We start from the raw sequence: 21,180 nt of genomic DNA on the forward strand, positions 1-21,180 counted from the left end.
CTGAGTTAAAATCAAAACCTGACGAAAATGCAGAGGGAGAACTTAGTGCCTGTCTCAGAAAAGCTTTTATGTTAGAACCTGAAAGCGATCCAGAATGGTCGGATTCGGACGACAGTTCAGGGGACGAGTATTTTGGTACTAGTGGAAATAATGGAAATATAGTTACTTGCGATATTATACCTAATGATGACGAAGTTTCAAAACAAAATCCAGATGTTGAGACCGAACAAAGAAAGAAAGAGCCACCTGACGACTCAGTGTCTATTTTACAAAGAGTTAAAGTAATCTATGACTTTGAAGTCCCAGAACCAAAGAAACCGCCAGATATAGGTGGGGTGAATGTGAAAAGCATATCTTTGGAAGATGTTATCGTCGACCCGGATTTGCTTAGGGAAGATCACAACAATGAAAAACATTCGACAGTGAAACAAACTGTAATACCAGTTGAAATTTATAATGTGAAATTGCAGGTACTTCTTGATACGGGATCTCAGATAAGCGCAATCTCCCAGTCGTTTTTCGAACACATTTGTGATGAGCCTGGAATAGTAATTATGTCAGTGACGGGTGTAAAAATTGTTGGTGCTACTGGCAAGACTAGCAAGCCGGTGAAGAACCAGATTTTGGTTGAATTTAGTATAAAAGGACAAAACTTTGAACACGATTTTTTGGTTGTGCCAGACTTGAGTACTGAAATGATTCTGGGAATAGATTGGCTGGATAAAGAAAAGGTTATTATTGATTGTAGCCAGGAAGTGATCAAAACTGATAGTGCATCTAGGGATTTAGAAGTAAAATTTGAGGAAAATGGGAAGGTGTTCGATTCAGAAATTGATTCTTTATTGTTAGAGATTGACCAAGGGAATGATGGTTTGACAAACAAGTATGAGGTGTACCATGTCCAGAGGTTAATATATGAGAGTGACAAGCAGGGGCATGATTTTAAAGAAATGGTGGAAAATTTGAAGGGAATACCTCCCGAACAGAAAACAGAATTGCTTGATATTTTAGAAAGTAAAAGCACCGTATTTTCGGACAAACCTGGCCTAGTTAAGAACTTTGAATACCAGATTGAGACAATAGAGCATAAACCTTTCTTTGTAAGACCGTTTTCGATACCCATATCAAAGAGGCAGGCTGTGCAAGTGGAAATAGATAAAATGATAGAATGGGGTGTAATCGAATGGAGTAGCAGCGAATATAATAGTCCCCTTATCATCGTGAACAAAAGGGATGGGGGCGTAAGAGTAGTTATTGACGCCAGGACTTTGAACAAAATTGTAAAAAAGGAAATAGACAGACCTGAAAATCTGGACGAAATGCTTCAAAAATTTTATAATGTGAAGTATTTAACCAGTTTGGACATGACCGCCGGATACTGGCAAATTCCTTTGAGTAAAGAATCCCGTAAATATACCGCTTTTCTATTTGCCGGGAAATGCTATCAGTATAAAGTAGTACCATTTGGGCTTAGCACTTCGGTGGCAGTGTTTATTAGGGCACTGGACTTTGTATTAGGGAGAGAATTGAGTTCCCGGCTAACCATTTATGTAGATGATTTACTGATTGCTACAGAAGAATGGCAAGAGCATTGTGAATTATTGCAGAAAGTTTTTGTTGCTCTACAAGCAGGTGGCATGACGCTTAAGTGGAAGAAATGTGAATTTGTAAAGTTGGAAATAAAGTTCCTGGGGCATATTATTACTACTACCGGTATTGGCAAGGACCCGGAAAAGTTAAGTGCAATAGCAGAGTGTCCAGCTCCTAGAAATAGAAAACAGTTGAAAGCCTTTTTGGGTTTATGTGGGTTCTATAGAAAATTCGTCAAGGGGAAAGTTTTTAATAGTCCTCATCTGAATAATCTACTGAAGAAAAATAGTGCTTTTGTGTGGACCGAAGGGTGCACGAGAGATTTTGAAAATTTAAAAAGTGAACTTTTGAATGACAATATTTTGCATCACTCCATATTGTCTAAACCTTTCCATATGAGTACTGACAGCAGTGCTTATGGAATTGGTATAGAAGTTTTCCAAGAAATCTGTGATGGCAAGGAAATCGAACACAGGACTATCGCATTTGCAAGTAGAACTCTGACAAAATACGAGAGAAACTACACTATATCGGAAAAGGAAGCTTTAGCCATTATATGGGGGTTAAAGAAATTCAGAAATTATTTGTAGGACCATAAACTCATCATACATACTGACCACAAAGCTTTAACTTTTCTTAAGGATTGTCGTTTACTTAATGGCAGGCTGACTCGTTGGGCTTTGTACCTGCAACAATTTGATTACGAGATTTGCTATGTTAAGGGTACTGAGAATTATGTTGCAGATGCGTTATCTCGATTGCCTAATGGTATGAGTGAAGTGCCCAATGAAAATGGTGAAGAGGGTACTTTTCAGATAAGGTATATGAAAGAGGTTTCAGGAAAAAGGAAAATGGAACAAATATGTAAAAATATGAGATACCATCAAAATGAGGATCTGACATGGAAATCTGTGAAAGTAAATTTTGACAGTGTGCAGTATCCTCAAATTAAGAAGTATTACAAAATCTTTAAAGGCATTTTCTATAGGAGGAAAGAATTAGCCACTGAGGAATGGGGAGTATGTTGGCCACACCAGTTCGATACCGAGGTCATAGACTATTTTCATTTAGCATTGGGGCATAGTGGTCCAAAGAAATGTTTGGATAAATTGAATAATGTAGTAGTGATTGCTGGTAGTGTCAGTAAGAGGGTAAAGGAACGAATTAAGTCGTGTGATGTCTGTCAAAGGGCCAAAGTACCGAACAGAACTAATAGAGGTCCAATGCAAAGTACATTACCTGAAGACACCCTAGAATTATTATCGGTAGATTTATATGGTCCCCTCCCAAAGACTTCGGGAAATTGTGCATATATTTTAGTAATTTTGGAAGTATTCTCAAAGTTTGTGAAATTATACCCCTTGAAAAGAGCAACAGCAAAAGCTGTATTTAGTAGGATGGTCGAATACTTCAGAACCATCGGGAAACCCAAGGCAGTACTATCCGACAATGGACCCCAGTTCATATCCAAAATTTGGAAAGAAGGAATGGAGCAAAATGGTGTGGAGGTTAAATATATATCAGCTTATCATCCTGCTAGCAGCCCGGTTGAAAGGTACATGCGATAAATCGGAAGATTGTGTAGAACATACTGCAGTCATAACCATCGGGCCTGGGGTAAGTTTATATCGGACTTTGAGACTGTCATGAACACCTTACATCATGAATCTACTGGGTTCCCACCGGAAGAAATTTTGTTAGACAGCAGAAGTAAAAGTTTAATTGAGGAAAAACTAGAGTTATCCACCTTGTACAAGTTTGGGGTTGAGTCAAAAGAAAGAATTAGTCAGAAATAGGGCAAAGCAAAAAGCTGAATCGAGATCTAAAAGACATGATAAAAATCTGAAAGTTTCAGAATTTAAAATTGGGGATTATGTTCTTTTAAAAACCCATGAAAAATCTAGTGAACTGAACCATGAAATTTCCAAATTTAAATATATTTATAATGGACCATATGTAATACAGAACATTCCACACGATAATGCTTACTACCTGATCTACCCAAAATCCAAAAGACCTTTAGGTGTAAGAAATGTTGTGGACCTGAAACTGTATGTTCCTAGAAGTGAGTGAACTAAGTACAATCAGAAAACAATTTACAGTAAATAAGCTGTATATTATGCTGAAGCTAATTTATGCCAAATGTAACAAACCTTTCTAACTTAGGTAGACCGATATCAGTGTACTAATGTAATTGTGTGAGATTCAGATTACCAATTGTACTATAAAGGTACAGAGGTATGGAAAAAAAGGGCTGAAAAGAAAGGATAAATGCTGTCAGCCAGATAAAAGATGGGACTGTCAAAAATGAAAATGGGCAGTGTATGAGCCATAATATAAAGGACTGCCAAACACCAAAGAGGGCAGATAAATAGTCAAAGGAGAATTGTAAGTGTGATACAGGAGATGTGACAATATGAGGTGAAAAGGACTGCCCAAATCAGAATAATAGGCAGCAAATGTGTGTAGTAATTTTCTAAATATTATTGTGTGTGTGTTTTTTTTAGTAAATAAGGAAATGGACTGCCATTCAATGCAAGCAGCAACAAATTGTTTTATAGTGTATATAGATATTAGTATTTGCTTTTGTAAGTAAGTGTTTGTGTTCCAAATTTGGGTTTTATTTGTCTGAGAAATTGAACAATGATGAGTAGTTTGCTACTTAAATAATGTTGGGATTGGAAGTTTGACTGTGCCAAAGGCACTTAAGCAAATGATAGGTAAATGTTCTTGATATATTAAAAAATTATAGACTTATGTAAAGTGAGTGAAAGGAAGTTTGTGGTATAATTTTTTTTTTTTTTTTTTTTATGGGACAATCACACAAAGATTCAGAACCACTGTATAGAGTTCAGTGTTCCCATCAAATTTACACTTAGTGAAATTTAATGGAAACAGGGGCATGTGTAACAACACTAACGTTATCCTACTGTATATGTAATAATCCTTTCTTCTGAATTTCTATAAATTAGTATAATCGATATTCTGGTTTCATTTCTTTTTTGTTTCATGCCATTATGTTGAACAAGCTATAAACAATTTTCGATGTAAATTTTAATATTTATGTCAAATTTCATGCAATGTTGTAATCAAAGTGAAGTGTAACTAATGTTGGAAATATTGTAAGATGTGAAAGTTGTAATTGTATGCCTGGTCCATACGTAGGCAATGTATTAGGATAAGTAGAATGTAAAACCTTTGGTGAATACCCTGTCTGTAGGGGAGCGGTAAAAGGTGGAGGCAGGTGAGCGCGGGAAAATGCACACGGGCGCGGTATGGCATAACGGGCTCAGCAGTAGTAGTCGGAGTTGGGCATCGATCTGAGAAACACGTGCTGGATCGAGGAGGCGCTCCTGGAATAAGTGGTTTCGTTGAGCCTCGGATGCACTGTTTCTGACCTCTATACAGCATGACAATATTCCATAGGCACTAAATGGAAAAGCATTGCGACGCCATGAAGAAGTAAAGTGCCGATATTTCATGAGCCATTGCTGTAATTGCACGTGTGCTTTGTGCCTCGCCATCTCGCTGCCTGCCGACCGCCTCATCGATACGAACAGGTTGAAACTTTCAGTACTGTATTCGTGTGGACCAGTGTCACTTTTGCTACATACTGTTCAATAATAACTTAAATTTTACCTGAACTGTCCTATCAATTAATTATCCTCACAACTAACCTAGACAGGGTCCTTTCCGCATGTTGTGCAATCCGAGTGTCCCAAGATGAAGATTTAAAGTTTATGTTAATAATAATTACCTGCAGACCTGTCTATGTTAGGATGATGTTTAAAGAACTTCGTTGTTAATGAAATCCTGGACGAATAATATAGGTCTGACCAAGTTGGAAGATAATATTGAAATTGGTTTAGTAATGAAGTTTATTTAAATTGAGACAAAATTAACGGTAGTTAAATGAGCTGGAAATAGACAAAAAGAGTGGTAAATCATATATTGGAAATCTAGAATGCTTAAGGCTCTGAATGATCAAACTTTCACTACAGTGATCATAACAGTTTCCGGATCCCTCCCCCCCCCTTCTCCTTTCTTTTTTTTATTCATTTTAATCCTGAAGTGTACTGAACTGCTTTGACCAGCAAAGTTAAAGTCAATATAAAACCTAAATTTATCAGTGTTTTACCCTTCTCAAAATTTACACTGTATGTATGTTTCAAAAGTGCTGTTTCTAGGGTAACCTATGCCCGATTTCAGTCGGATCAATAGACAAAACGTAGTTTGTAATAATCGTTGTAGTGTAATGTTGTGTATTAACAGCTTGTCCAAATTAGTACAGAAAGTGAAAATATTAGTTCAGTAGATTTTTCTGGTTCTAAAATTTACCATTTAATGCAGTATTACTACGTGTTTTTATGCTTGTACGTACATCCACTTGTACAAGGAAAAAACTCACTTAATGCCTAATTAGGCTGGCGACCGTATTATTAACAATAGGTAGCATCTGCTGTGTATGTTTCTTGCCCGTCCTAACGTGTAGTTGCACTTTAGTCTTGCTTGACGTATCATTGTTGTTACTGAGTGGGTGTAAGTCTGATTCTGCCTCCATTCAGGTACACGCGGTCAACATATTTACTAAAATCCTTTCTTATAAGGTGAAGCCCGTCAACTTACCATAGTACAGGCTTCAAAGAGTTAACGTACGCCCGAGAGTAGTCGTTACAAGTGCCCCGCCGATAGCGTAAATAACCCCATCATCAGAATCGATTAAAGCTTACTCTGACTACAGCAGAAATCAACACGTGCCTAGTCTCCCGTCAATACACAGATTAGATGTTTCGGCGTTTCCTTTTCACTAAGCGCGTAGTGACATGCCCAACTGCAACTGTGTGTGCCTTATTGTGGCATACACGACAGACGTCGTGGCGACGCTGGTAGTGAATTATTCAGAATGCATGTAAGTGCAGGTAACTCCTATTGGTTCTCATGGGCTAAGCTTTCCTATCTCGCATTCTATTGGGGATTGGTGCTGTACCTATACTATTGGAGTAACAGGCATTATGGTGCACACACTGTACTTGTATTCAGTATGAAAAGTATTTGTTTCATGCAGTGCACTGCGAACAAATCTCCCAATGAGAGCAAATGATTGTTTACAGCACTTGGAGAACGAAGTATATTCTCGTATTTGGAATGTTTCCTTCAATTGCTTTTTCTAATGAAAAAAGTTGCAATAATATGAATTATCCGTGTCTGCTGTTTCGCAATAGCTCAGCGAGTGTCCTCTTAACAGCACTGAGTCCTTTTTATATATGTTGTTGTTGTTGTTGTGGTCTTCAGTCCTGAGACTGGTTTGATGCAGCTCTCTATGCTACTCTATCCTGTGCAAGCCTCTTCATCTCCCACTACCCACTGCAACCTACATCCTTCTGAATCTGCTTAGTGTATTTATCTCTTGGTCTCCCCCTACGATTTTTACCCTCCACGCTGCCCTCCAATACTAAATTGGTGATCCCTTGATGCCTCAGAACATGTCCTACCAACCGATCCCTTCTTCTGGTCAAGTTGTGCCACAATCTTCTCTTCTCCCCAATCCTATTCAATACTTCCTCATTAGTTATGTGATCTACCCATCTAATCTTCAGCATTCTTCTGTAGCACCACATTTCGAAAGCTTCTATTCTCTTCTTGTCCAAACTATTTACCGTCCATGTTTCACTTCCATACATGGCTACACTCCATACAAATACTTTCAGAAATGACTTCCTGACACTTAAATCTATACTCGATGTTAACAAATTTCTCTTCTTCAGAAACGCTTTCCTTGCCATTGCCAGTCTACATTTTATATCCTCTCTACTTCGACCATCATCAGTTATTTTGCTCCCCAAATAGCAAAACTCCTTTACTACTTTAAGTGTCTCATTTCCTAATCTAATATCCTCAACATCACCCGACTTAATTCGACTACATTCCATCATCCTCGTTTTGCTTTTGTTGATGTTCAGCTTATATCCTCCTTTCAAGACACCATCCATTCCGTTCAACTGTTCTTCCAAGTCCTTTGCTGTCTCTGACAGAATTACAATGTCATCGGCGAACCTCAAAGTTTTTATTTCTTCTCCATGGATTTTAACACCTACTCCGAATTTTTCTTTTGTTTCCTTTACTGCTTGCTCAATATACAGATTGAATAACATCGGGGAGAGGCTACAACCCTGTCTCACTCCCTTCCCAACCACTGCTTCCCTTTCATGTCCCTCAACTCTTATAACTGCCATCTGGTTTCTGTACAAATTGTAAATAGCCTTTCGCTCCCTGTATTTTACCCCTGCCACCTTTAGAATTTGAAAGAGAGTATTCCAGTCAACATTGTCAAAAGCTTTCTCTAAGTCTACAAATGCTAGAAACGTAGGTTTGCCTTTCCTTAATCTTTCTTCTAAGATAAGTCGTAAGGTCAGTATTGCCTCACGTGTTCCAGTATTTCTACGGAATCCAAACTGATCTTCCCTGAGGTCGGCTTCTACTAGTTTTTCCATTCGTCTGTAAAGAATTCGTGTTAGTATTTTGCAGCTGTGGCTTATTAAACTGATTGTTCGGTAATTTTCACATTTGTCAACACCTGCTTTCTTTGGGATTGGAATTATTATATTCTTCTTGAAGTCTGAGGGTATTTCGCCTGTTTCATACATCTTGCTCACCAGGTGGTAGAGTTTTGTCAGGACTAGCTCTCCCAAGGCCGTCAGTAGTTCCAATGGAATGTTGTCTACTCCGGGGGCCTTGTTTTGACTCAGGTCTTTCAGTGCTCTGTCAAACTCTTCACGGAGTATCGTATCTCCCATTTCATCTTCATCTACATCCTCTTCCATTTCCATAATATTGTCCTCAAGTACATCGCCCTTGTATAGACCCTCTATATACTCCATCCACCTTTCTGCTTTCCCCTCTTTGCTTAGAACTGGGTTTCCATCTGAGCTCTTGATATTCATGCAAGTGGCTCTCTTTTCTCCAAAGGTCTCTTTAATTTTCCTGTAGGCAGTATCTATCTTACCCCTAGTGAGATAAGCCTCTACATCCTTACATTTGTCCTCTAGCCATCCCTGCTTAGCCATTTTGCACTTCCTGTCGATCTCATTTTTGAGACGTTTGTATTCCTTTTTGCCTGCTTCACTTACTGCATTTTTATATTTTCTCCTTTCATCAATTAAATTCAATATTTCTTCTGTTACCCAAGGATTTCTACTAGCCCTAGTCTTTTTACCTACTTGATCCTCTGCTGCCTTCACTACTTCATCCCTCAAAGCTACCCATTCTTCTTCTACTGTATTTCTTTCCCCCATTCCTGTCAATTGTTCCCTTATGCTCTCCCTGAGACTCTGTACAACCTCTGGTTTAATCAGTTTGTCCAGGTCCCATCTCCTTAAATTCCCACCTTTTTGCAGTTTCTTCAGTTTTAATCTACAGGTCATAACCAATAGATTGTGGTCAGAGTCCACATCTGCCCCTGGAAATGTCTTACAATTTAAAAACTGATTCCTAAATCGCTGTCTTACCATTATATAATCTATCTGATACCTTTTAGTATCTCCAGGGTTCTTCCACGTATACAACCTTCTATCATGATTCTTAAACCAAGTGTTAGCTATGATTAAGTTGTGCTCTGTGCAAAATTCTACCAGGCGCCTTCCTCTTTCATTTCTTAGCCCCAATCCATATTCACCTATTACGTTTCCTTCTCTCCCTTTTCCTACACTCGAATTCCAGTCACCCATGACTATTAAATTTTCGTCTCCCTTCACTATCTGAATAATTTCTTTTATTTCATCATACATTTCTTCAATTTCTTCGTCATCTGCAGAGCTAGTTGGCATATAAACTTGTACTACTGTAGTAGGTGTGAGCTTCGTATCTATCTTGGCCACAATAATGCGTTCACTATGCTGTTTGTAGTAGCTTACCCGCATTCCTATTTTCCTATTCATTATTAAACCTACTCCTGCATTACCCCTATTTGACTTTGTGTTTATAATCCTGTAGTCACCTGACCACAAGTCTTGTTCCTCCTGCCACCGAACTTCACTAATTCCCACTATATCTAACTATAACCTATTCATTTCCCTTTTTAAATATTCTAACCTACCTGCCCGATTAAGGGATCTGACATTCCACGCTCCGATCCGTAGAACGCCAGTTTTCTTTCTCCTGATAACGACATCCTCTTGAGTAGTCCCTGCCCGGAGATCCGAATGGGGGACTATTTTACCTCCGGAATATTTTACCCAAGAGGACGCCATCATCATTTAATCATACAGTAAAGCTGCATGCCCTCGGGAAAAATTACGGCCGTAGTTTCCCCTTGCTTTCAGCCGTTCGCAGTACCAGCACAGCAAGGCCGTTTTGGTTATTGTTACGAGGCCAGATCAGTTAATCATCCAGACTGATGCCCTTGCAACTACTGAAAAGGCTGCTGCCCCTCTTCAGGAACCACACGTTTGTCTGGCCTCTCAACAGATACCCCTCCGTTGTGGTTGCACCTACGGTACGGCTATCTGTATCGCTGAGGCACGCAAGCCTCCCCAGCAACGGCAAGGTCCATGGTTCATGGGGGGGGTTATATATTTTATATATTACGTCATGAAATAAAAACACGCTTCAAAATGTGTGAACAGGCTCAGAGACAGCGAGGTCGACTGTCAGGTAAAATACATAATAAACCATAAGGACATACCGGCAGAGATCCAAACTCTTATGCTGAACACGAACATTTCCACATAGTCCTCTTATTAGCTAGAACAGGGGCTGTTGCGGTAACTTTTCTCTTGTTTTTTCTGTCATTTACTTCCACTTCTAGGCTGGTATATTCCACATGGAAGTCCTCAGCAGTGTTTCTCCATACACTTTACAGTGTGTCATGAATTCCAATATTCTCCTCTTAAGAAAGTATATATCTAAGAACTTTTGGCTGTCAAATGCCTTAATACTGGGGATATATTCGTTGATCACTTCTATCATTCCACAATCTGTTTCTTCGTGCCTGCACTGTTCATTACAGTAAGTCATCATTGATGGCATCTGCGGTGATTTATTCAACCTACTTATAATATCCTATGAATTATTGTGGTTGATGGAGATTTTCGCAGACAAAGACAGTTCATTCTGGCGGCAACGAACCTTCCTTGGTGTCTGAAAATCTCTGGTTAGCGTGCTAAATCATGGACAGTAGGTAGAAATTTTTTATTTCTGATATGTGGCGTGAATTTTCGTGTGTGTTTTGTAAGGACAACTACGTCTGGTGAAATCAATACAGTTTTTTTATGTGGAGAAGGCAGACTGCGATTGTGTTCCTAAGTTTTCTAGCAGCATTATGTAAAGCTGCTAGATGCTGTAGCTAAGCGAGGCTCCACGCAGTCACTGTGGCGTGATACCAGTGGCATGTGCTGTAGTCAGCAGCATCGGTAACGGGCGTACCTCTGGAGCGAGAGTGGCCCACTAGGGCCTTTATGCCAACCTGTTCACATGACTGAGAAACGTCGGAAGCAGTATCTGGCTGGTTGGCACAGTAGTTCGATCAATATCAAATTTTAATACTCGATAACTCTCGTCATTGTTACATATGAAAAGCTGTTAGTACACTCCCGTTTCGTTTTGTGGCAAATGGATACAGCTGTAAATACTGCAGATTTTTATGTTGGTTACGCATGCTCAGGTCCTCGCGCTGTGATTACAGTTACAAAATAAATGGCAGCTCTCGCCCTAATTTGAATGAGACGAAACGGAAGAAGATCAGTAATGGACGTTACTTACATCGTATCTTGAGAACTTCAGGGTATTTGTATCTTAATGTGCGTTATCTGCTTAGTTTCAAAGCTCTGCAAGGATTATGTTCACTTGGGCAGGTTTTGACTATACTGACATAGTATGTCGTCTCTCTCTCCCACGTAGCTAGGTTTTCCACGACAATCCATATCGTAGCGGGCCCTTGCTAAAATATGAATCTCCGTTAATCACCCATGCTACAGTGACAGATAGGACGGCCAAGTCTGCTGGGAAGTGTTAACTGAAATTCCTAACGGGACTGGTATACTCGCGTTTACTCAAAACTACGTCCATTACAGTTCTGCTTCTTCCATCACACTCTTCTGTTCATTCAAATACTGGATCTTTCTTTAGTAATTTTGTTAATAGTTTTTCTGTTACAGCATAATCGTGCACAAAACCCCTGTAATAACTGGTTAAACTTTGGTAAGATTGTAACTAACATTTCTTGGGGTTGGAAAATTATCTACTATTTCAATTAATCTAGGATGTGGTTTGACTCCATCTGAACTGATTATGTGCCCCAGCTACTGAATCTGTGGCTGTAGAAATGAACGTTTTTCTTGATTTGAATTTAAGAGTACACTTTTCAATCTAGTCAACACACTTCTTAATCGTTCAGTATGCTTTGCAATTGATTTTGCAGTAAAATTGATTTCGCAGTAACTACTATCCCATCGAGATAGTCAAGAGAGACAGTAGGATTTGAACGTGTTATCAAGTCGGTAAATTCTCACAATTGGCAAGCGCATTTCGTAGACTAAAATCCATATATAAGAATTCACACAGTCCAGATGGGACAACAAAAGCAGTTTTCTGTCTGTCGTGGTGCAATTGGATCTGATGATACCCAGATGATACCCAGATCATCATCCAGGCTGATGAATTATTTGGAATTTTCTAAGGTCTCGTCGACACATAGCAGAGGTTACATATCCAGCGTGGTAATCTTGTTTACCGCTCTCAAATCAACACACAGACGACACGTTTTTTGCCCATTGACTTCCTTGGGACAATGACAATCCGACAGGCACACCGGCTTGCAAAGGGTTGACTTATCCTTGCAGCCCAGTGCTGTTGAATCCCATCTTCGACAGGAGATTGTAATTGACGGGGTAAACGATACGTCTTCTGTTGAATTGGTCTGGCGTCTCATGTTGTATGACTTCAGTTGCTGGCAAATATTGCCTTTCCTCGACTAACCTCACATATTGGTCTAAAACTGAATACAGAAGCCTTTGCTCCAATTTGGCAAATGTGGCAACTACTCTTTCAACTGATTTCTTATCGAGAGTGCTGGTGCACAAACCTTCCGCACAGGTAACTACTTATGTCTTCTCTCGTGACACTGTTTGTGGTTCGAATCTTCTCTTTGCGCAAATTTTTCGCCACTGGCTATTATTGTGTTCAGTTGGAGCTTGTGAGGCAGGCCTCCACATTCACAAGTTCCTCGCAAATGAGACGCATGCTCATTGTCCACACAGTGGTCCGTTTCACTGATCCAAACAATGCTCGTCCTATAATGTATCACAGCCTCATAGATTGCTAGGAGGTCGTTTCCTAAGACAACATAGCAGTTCCACCTCCGTTCCCTTACTACTTCCATATCATTTTCCCTTCAGGGTGCAGGTATGTTGCACAGGTACCTGCAGGAATAATTATCTTGTCTCCAAGTCTGCTTATATTGTAGCGTGGCCGTTTTAGCACACGCTTGTCGTTTTTGTTGTTGTTGTTATTGTTGTTGTTGTGATCTTCAGTCTTGAGACTGGTTTGATGCAGCTCTCCACACTATCCTGTGCAAGCTGCTTCATCTCACAGTACCTACTGCAACCTACATCCTTCTGAATCTGCTTAGTGTATTCATCTCTTGGTCTCCCTCTACGATTTTTACCCTCCACACTGCCCTCCAATACTAAATTGGTGATCCCTTGATGCCTCAGAACATGTCCTACCAAGCGATCCCTTCTAGTCACGTTGTGCCACGAACTCCTCCCCAATCCTATTCAGTACCACCTCATTAGCTATGTGATCTACCCATCCAATCTTCAGCATTCTTCTGTAGCACCACATTTCGAAAGCTTCTATTCTCTTCTTGTCCAAACTAGTTATCGTCCATGTTTCACTTCCATACATGGCTACACTCCATACATATACTTTCTGAAACGACTTCCTGACACTTAAATCTATACCCGATGTTAACAAATTTCTCTTCTTCCGAAACGCTTTCCTTGCCATTGCCAGTGTACATTTTATATCCTTTCTATTTCGACCATCAGTTATTTTGCTCCCCAAATAGCAAAACTCCTTTACTGCTTTAAGTGTCTCATTTCCTAATCTAATTCCCTCAGCATCACCCAACTTAATTCGACGCTTGTCGTTATTGGCAACAAAAAGAACAAGAATCTGAGCTCCTGTGCCTGCAAGAATTTTGGCGGCCTTTCCTCTAAGCTTTACCTCAAACTCAGTGGTTTACCTCAGTGGTCTCTCCCCTTTTTATAGGGTCCATATATTTCACTGGGGACTAAAGTGGGTGGCAGTGGAGTAGTACTCCTGTTTCAACATTGTTTACGTTGCCTGCTGCCACGCTAGTCTTGGGGGAATTCGGCCACTTAGTTTGCGGACAACGACCCTGTATGGTATTTCTCAACATGAAGCCCAGCAGCGCTCCGAAAACTTCAGCTGGGTGGCATTTGGCAAAAAATTGTCTCTCCATGCCCATGTACATCCCACTTCCCTGAAGTTTGGGAAATGTTGCTTTTTCGCCTAGCTTTCCAGCAAAAGAAGGTACAAAAGTTATGACTGGAAGCGTAATGTGTATGTCTGGTACTAATTTTTCTGTTTCATCTATAGAGGCTCTCGAAGGCCTGGAGTTGTTACCGCACTTATGGCAGCTCCGGCTTCACGTTCGAGAGCTATCGCGTTAAACCGTTCCTGTAGCTCTATTTTTTTTAATTGACTGACTGCTTGTCTGATATTGCAGTAAAGTAATGAGATAAGGCTCTTTCGGTGCCGCAGTTGGAGCATCCGAAGCCGATTCGGTTCTTTCCGCTGTTTGGGGAGGACGTAAATCAGGCATGGCTACAAAACTGGGAGTGGGACCGAGAAGATGTATCCAATGAAGGTATCACTATTCTAGGTTATGGTAAGAATCCAAATGGTTCAAATGGCTCTAAGCACTACGGGACTTAACATCTGAGGTCATCAGTCCCCTAGACTTAGAACTAGTTAAATCTAAGTTGGAACACCCGCTAATCCCGCAGGGATAAACAGCTGACTAGGATTGTGCAAAGGGCCAAATAAAGTGGCGGTCAGTTTCACTTCAAAATTGTAATTTTTTAACATATTTAAACCAAAACGCCACATAGCCTATCCTTGCAAATGAAATATTATAATCACAGCCAGGTTGAAAGCCTCAAGGCAGAAGTGGATCGAACAAACATATACAAGGTGCAATACAAATGGCTGAAGGCCACAATTCAATTTCAAAATTTTAAAATATATTACCATAATCCTTTAAGGCAGAAGGCCGCAATGTTTTCCCTTAAGGGGAAATTTTGAGAATAAGGCTTCAAGCGGCTGAAAGCCCACAGTTGATCAAAAAATACCTTAAACCTTTACGTTTTAAGTGGCTGACAGCGCACTAAATGAAAAGATAGCACAACAACAGTAACTTTCAGCAAAATATCCACTTGCCAGAATTCCAGCTTACTCATGCGTGGTGAAGGCCCTTGATTTACACAGAGAATAAAATTGTATATATGTATTTTTTTTACTTGCTCCAGACATGTTCCAACTGACTGGCACTCCGAACTCGCGACCCAAACTCGCTTATAACAGACAACAACCAGGAAGTAATAGCAGTCGAGCAAAGATACAACGAGAGGGGATGTACCAAAACGCGCTGCTAGCGCCGCTCACGATCAGGCAAAGCAGCAACTCAGTGACACCAGTAATTTATTTTAAAGTAATGAGGGGGAAGTACGTTAAAAACAGGATGTAAAATAGATAATGGGGGAAGATGAGAAACGCACGGCTCATAACTAACCTAAGGACATCACACGCATCCATGCCCGAGGCAGGATTCGAACCTGCGACCGTAGCAGCAGCGCGGTCCGGACTGAAGCGCCTAGAACCGCTCAGCCACAGCGGCCGGCTGCTGAGATTCCTCGGCGGAAGTTGGCCGGAGTTGTTAACAAGCAGACTTCATTGCAGCGACACTCGCACCACGCGGAGGTGGCTTCGGCGACGGCGGCTGTGCGAGAGGCGGCTGACCCGTCACAGCCGCCAGCGGCAGCGCAGCACGCGACCACTGCTGTACTGGCGGCGTGGGGCGAGGTGAAGCGGCGCGTGGCCGTGTAGCGCGCTCTCACTTGCCGTCACGGCCTGACACGTTGTCGGGGGTCGCCACCAGACGCGTCCAGCGAAAACAGCTAAGCTGCCCGCGGAAGATGACCGCTAGGCATTTCTGTGGTTGCCAGCTCATAGGAACGGCAGGAGAATACCTATTCGGATCGAACTGTGATAAAGATCCCACTCGATGACACCACTTTGTACGTGTCAGGACGATACCAGGAGCTCCGGGGGCCAACAGGCGTGATTTTCCTACACGTGAAGTGCGAAGGGCTCCGATTCAGAGAAAAATGGGTTTCATTCTCAAGAACTACTACTAAAGGGTGCAATATTCACGAAAACGGACAACGGACACAGACGAAGAGCCCTTCGCCCCCAATAGGAAGGACGGGAGTGCATTAGCAGCTGACAGGCAAAAGAGCGACCCGCTGTGGCAGCCGCTACCTCGTCGACCCTTTTGCGTACCTCACGTGACGGCAAACGCCCTCCCATCGGCGGGTTTGTGGCAAAAAGTTGGCACCTCTCACTCAGCAATACCGTGGTGGCGTCCCTCCCTCAGAGTAATAGCGTGGGAGCCGGCCACGAGTACTGCAGAGTTGTTCACACAACTGCTCACGATACTGCCTTAGGCTAAGTTAAAATGATGGAAGTGAAATACAATAAAAATATTACCATCATTAGTCGTTACACCATATACAGTATCCACAACCAAAAGTATTCAATTTCCCGAAAAGGAAAGAACACGATACTTAAGCTAGGAAGCTAACTGAAAATGTTTCAATATTGTAACAGGCTTCTGCTAACAATCAGTTCTCCCTATACCATATTGCCTCATAGGCATGCACTTCAATTACAACTGAAAGTTTTTTGTTACATTCTTATCACCAGATTGCGTATGTGCCGGAAAATTTTTTAGCGTCACTCCTTTGAATGCTTTAGTTCAATGTGTGCAGGATGTCCCAGGAGAAAAGTTTGACATTCATCGATAGCCCTTTTCCGACTTCAGTACTGGGAAACAAATCTCTTCTACTGCAATTCCTTTGCTTTCCATATTTTGAGAGCTTATTGTATGGGCCAAAACAAGGAAACAGTAACTGGTAAACATTTTCTAGTGGGCTCTAAATGCTAATCTAAGGACTATCAGTACTTTTTCAATCTCTTGCGCTGAAGAAATGCTGATGTCCGTAAGGAGTGCCCATGCTTGCTATACAGTTTTGCTTCGAATGTTCGTCCCACCATGCTTTAATATACTGACCATTTCTGCTGGGACAGGCAACTGCATAGCGAAAAAATAATTGACAGAACTTGGCGCACACATCCTGCGTGAACTTCAACTAGTTCTAACAGAACTTCAGTGTAAATACATTTAAGATCAATGTTCATCATTTGAGTTACGTAGTACTTCACATTAATTCCATTATGCGTCATCCAGATTGTAACAATGTCGATGCAGGCTTGCTCCTCCGCTGCTCGCGCAAATTCCTCGTCTTCTCCGAACCTCCCGATGCAGGATTATCGGCGCGGATGAGAAGAACAGACAGGTGTCATCGATGCGAATATATGAATAAAAATTTACCTTCCCAATAAATTTTTTTCATTACGCCTTTTAATGTACGCTTGAAATATTCATTTTTAAACAATTCAGGTATGCTGGATGGCGTCATATGTCCGCTCGCTACCACATATAGAAACAGACATGAAGATACAGAAATTAATCTAACCAGGTGGCGTGCCTCTTATCTCTTGTTTTACTGCGATAATGTTGAAGTCAAGATGTGACTGTAAATACCCACACATTTATTGAGTGTGGGAGCCCCAGGTCTACGACATATGAACTAATAATTACTGAAGGTTGAAGAATCTTTGTAGTTATCGTAGATGAAGTGGATGCTGCAGCAAAAGGTAAGGCGAACAAAGTTATCGTTTCAAATCCTGACTTTCTCTCTCTGGAACCTACAGAGAGAACTTTCTGGGGAAAATGCAAAAGATTTTAAATTTTAACAGTTTTTGTTTGGAATTTCTTGAGTTAAGTATACACCTGTCTTCTTGTGATGTCGAAATGGTTTCCATGTGCATGAACGTTGTTTCAGGTAAATGCGTGAGGTGTTAGAAATCTAGGGAAATTGATTTTACTGTTCTGTTTTTAGAAGGGACTACCACTAAGCACCTACTTCCTGGAACATGTGAACTACCATCCATAAAATATATTCAGGCATCCGATTGTTTTACTAATGAGTCAATGAGCTACATATTCGACGGTCAGCATGTAAGCGAGAAAAATTTTAGTAGTCGCTAAGTGCCGTTACACTTAAATGCTGAATGGATTTAGTCTTGGCTATTTACACATCCTGATGCTGCCTCGACAAATATGCAGTTTCTAAATGCCATGATTGTCTTACTGTGTGTGACGTAACGTAATACTGTACTTCAGAGACAACATTTTATGTTTTTAAATACCGTCAATTATTGCATGAAATACAGAAAATCCAATTTCTTTCCCCTGGAACCAGACGGGCAGCCTACACTTGGGTTCGTTCACCATAAACCGTGAACCAAGTTAGCCATGTAGAAATGCAGATCTTGTTTTCTCACAAAATTCTTCTACCCTTTCCCCGCAGGGCTAACTTAAAATATTTTCGTACCTAACCAATTTTGGACTAGTAGTCATCCACCAATCCCATGTCAAATTCATCTAAATCATCTCTTGTAGCTGGGACATCTGCTGCCCACCACCCAAAAACCTGGAGTACCACCTTTTCAGCAGGCACTGTTATTTCTCTGCTTACTCGCCTATGTCGATCCCGTTGTAAAGTGGCTTTTATGTACACACCATCGAAGAAGGAGTGCACCTCATTTGGATAAAATTTAAGTTATTGAAAGTGGTGTAGTTCCTTACATGTATCACTGTCACAAAAAACTTCGCTCTCTAAAGACTTTATCTAAGTTATCATCCGAATCGGCAATACTAAGAACGGTCCCAAACTTACTTCCCTTGTGTTTCTCTCTGCATCTTACATTTCACAAAAATATGGTAACAGTACTTTCTTCTTGCCTGTTTGCACTTGTTGGCTTGGGATTCAACAATTTTATCCTAGCTTCTTCCTATTTATTGATGCAGATTTAAAATTCTCCTCGCTTATTATCAAGGCCATCCTTGCATTTTTGGGTAGTCTTTAACCTCAAATTAAATCTCAGCTGTGAAATCCCCATTTTTAAAATTCTTTGAACTATAGATTGACTGTAATATCAGAAATTTTCTATAATGCTCAAGATTCCAGTAACCACATGACCCTGAGTTAAATATTCTTTCCATTACAGACAAATCATTCATTATTATGGTATTATCTTTGAAACAGTGGCCAACAGATTTAACAATATCTATGCCCTAGGAATTGGTTGAGCCTCTGTTAATATATGGATAACGGATAAAAGCAAATTCAAAGTGTAATGAGCTCCAAGTATGTTAGAAGTTATGAAGGCTGAGATAATATTTGCATGTCATCTTCAAACGATCACTGTCACTGAAAATTTTTGCCCGTCCTGATAACGCTGCACTACGTCTGTAGCTACGGTTGGGTGTTGGGGTGTTCCATTCGCGCATTTCGTTGTACTGGGGCTCTGCAATTCACACACTATCTGTACCAGTATAGGAAAGAATAGTGCACGAAGGTGGGTTCCCAGAAGTAAAGTCTAGTAGGTAACAACACAGTGCATCACGTGCACAAATGGAAATAGCTGAACTGGTTCTGCTTCTGTAAGAAATGAAACACTGGTTTATATCAACTGTGAAACAGCTGTTTAGAATACACAGGGGAGGAAAAACTGACTGGTCAATCAGGGACTCAGACAAATAGTAGCAGCGGACTGTAGGGATTAAAAATACATCTGGTATTTCGAGCTGCTGGAAACGCTGTCACATGCCGTAAGAATGTAGCACATTCCGCAGCTGTGGAAGGGGTGCTGGTGGTCTGTGTGCACCAGTAAGTGGCTGCTCAACAGCGGGAAACTGAACAGCATCACTGACAGCCCAGAGGGTGCTGGTGGTCTGTGTGCACCAGTAAATGGCTGCTCAACAGCGGGAAACTGAACAGCATCACTGACAGCCCAGAGGGCCACGGCTTTTACCAGGAAGCTCCTTCACAAGGGTTCCAGTGAAACTCCCCTTCTGCATGCAAACACGACCGTCAGCGACAGCGTACTGCAAGGTGGCCGGCTCACCCTGCGTGTACACTGTGCCCTAGACAATCTTGCTTCAGGGGCAGCTGGGGCTTTCACCGAAGATTCCTGGTGAGTGGCAACAGAAGAATGACCAGCCAAGAAATTGGGAGAGGGACGATGGTGCCACATGATTCAAGAAAAGATGACGGAGTAAGTAACAGGTGGTCAATCCAATACAGGGCTTAAGAGTAGTAACTGCAGTACACTGTACTATCATGTATCAAGAGTTCTCATTACCCACACACAAACTGAAGTAATCTCCTCTGAAAGAGAGAAGGCGACCGAGGTTAAACAGACGTGAGACGTATTGGACTAGTAAAGTAGATATGAATAAGTATAATACTGACTAACTGAGGCTAGCTTGCTGATGAGAGAAAGGAGCAGACAAAGTAAGATGTCAAACTGCATACCTTAACAAAGGAAGAGTTGAGTATACCAATTGCGCACAGTACAACTATGTAACCGAACGTTAGGCTGGTACGTGAGGTCAGGTAGCACATTCTGCGGTACTAACGACCACAAATGTGAACTCAAACGTGAATACTAATTTGAGGAATGTATTGTGACTGATATCGCCGGAATCCTCAGTAGAAGGCCTTCACCACTGCAAAGTAATTGCTAGGCCTAATTATTGCCTGCAGAAATGGTACTGTGCTAGAGTGAAAAACGTGTAGCAATAGGGAATCTCTGGAAAGGAGTATTCAGAATCCCCTACGCAAGTTAAAGATGAAGAATAACATATGAGAATTGGTCATAATAAAAAAAAAGTTAGGTGAAGGACTGCCGCTATCAGCCTTGGCTCTCCATGATCGGGTCATGAGCCGTAATTGTGAGGTCATGGAGGATCTCAATCGCCATCTCCAAGTCCTTAAGGGAAGAGCAAATAGGACACTACAACGAAGGCTGAGGAATCAGGTCTCTGACTGGGAACTCCATCCCTCGACCAAAGTCTCTCTTCAGACTCCGAACAGAAAATCTATTGATGCCACAGGTGGCCGCCATTTTTGTGGATTCTTCTTCTGCTTAGAAGCCAGCCTAGCTCGACGTGGCTCATCACGTAAGCGACGACCTTCTTATAGTTATTTTGTTTATTGGGAGCTTTCTTAATACAAGCTCTTCTCCCAATTGGTAAGGTAGCAATCTGAGCCTTCATTAACTCTTTCTACATATCTTTACCTTTATTAACTATTTCTCTGCATACGGTAACAGTTTTTTTCATTTTCTGGTGTATCTTTTTCTGTATGGTTTCTCTCT

This window comes from Schistocerca cancellata, chromosome 9, assembly GCF_023864275.1.
Source record: "Schistocerca cancellata isolate TAMUIC-IGC-003103 chromosome 9, iqSchCanc2.1, whole genome shotgun sequence".
In the NCBI taxonomy this organism is placed as follows: Eukaryota; Metazoa; Arthropoda; class Insecta; order Orthoptera; family Acrididae; genus Schistocerca; species Schistocerca cancellata.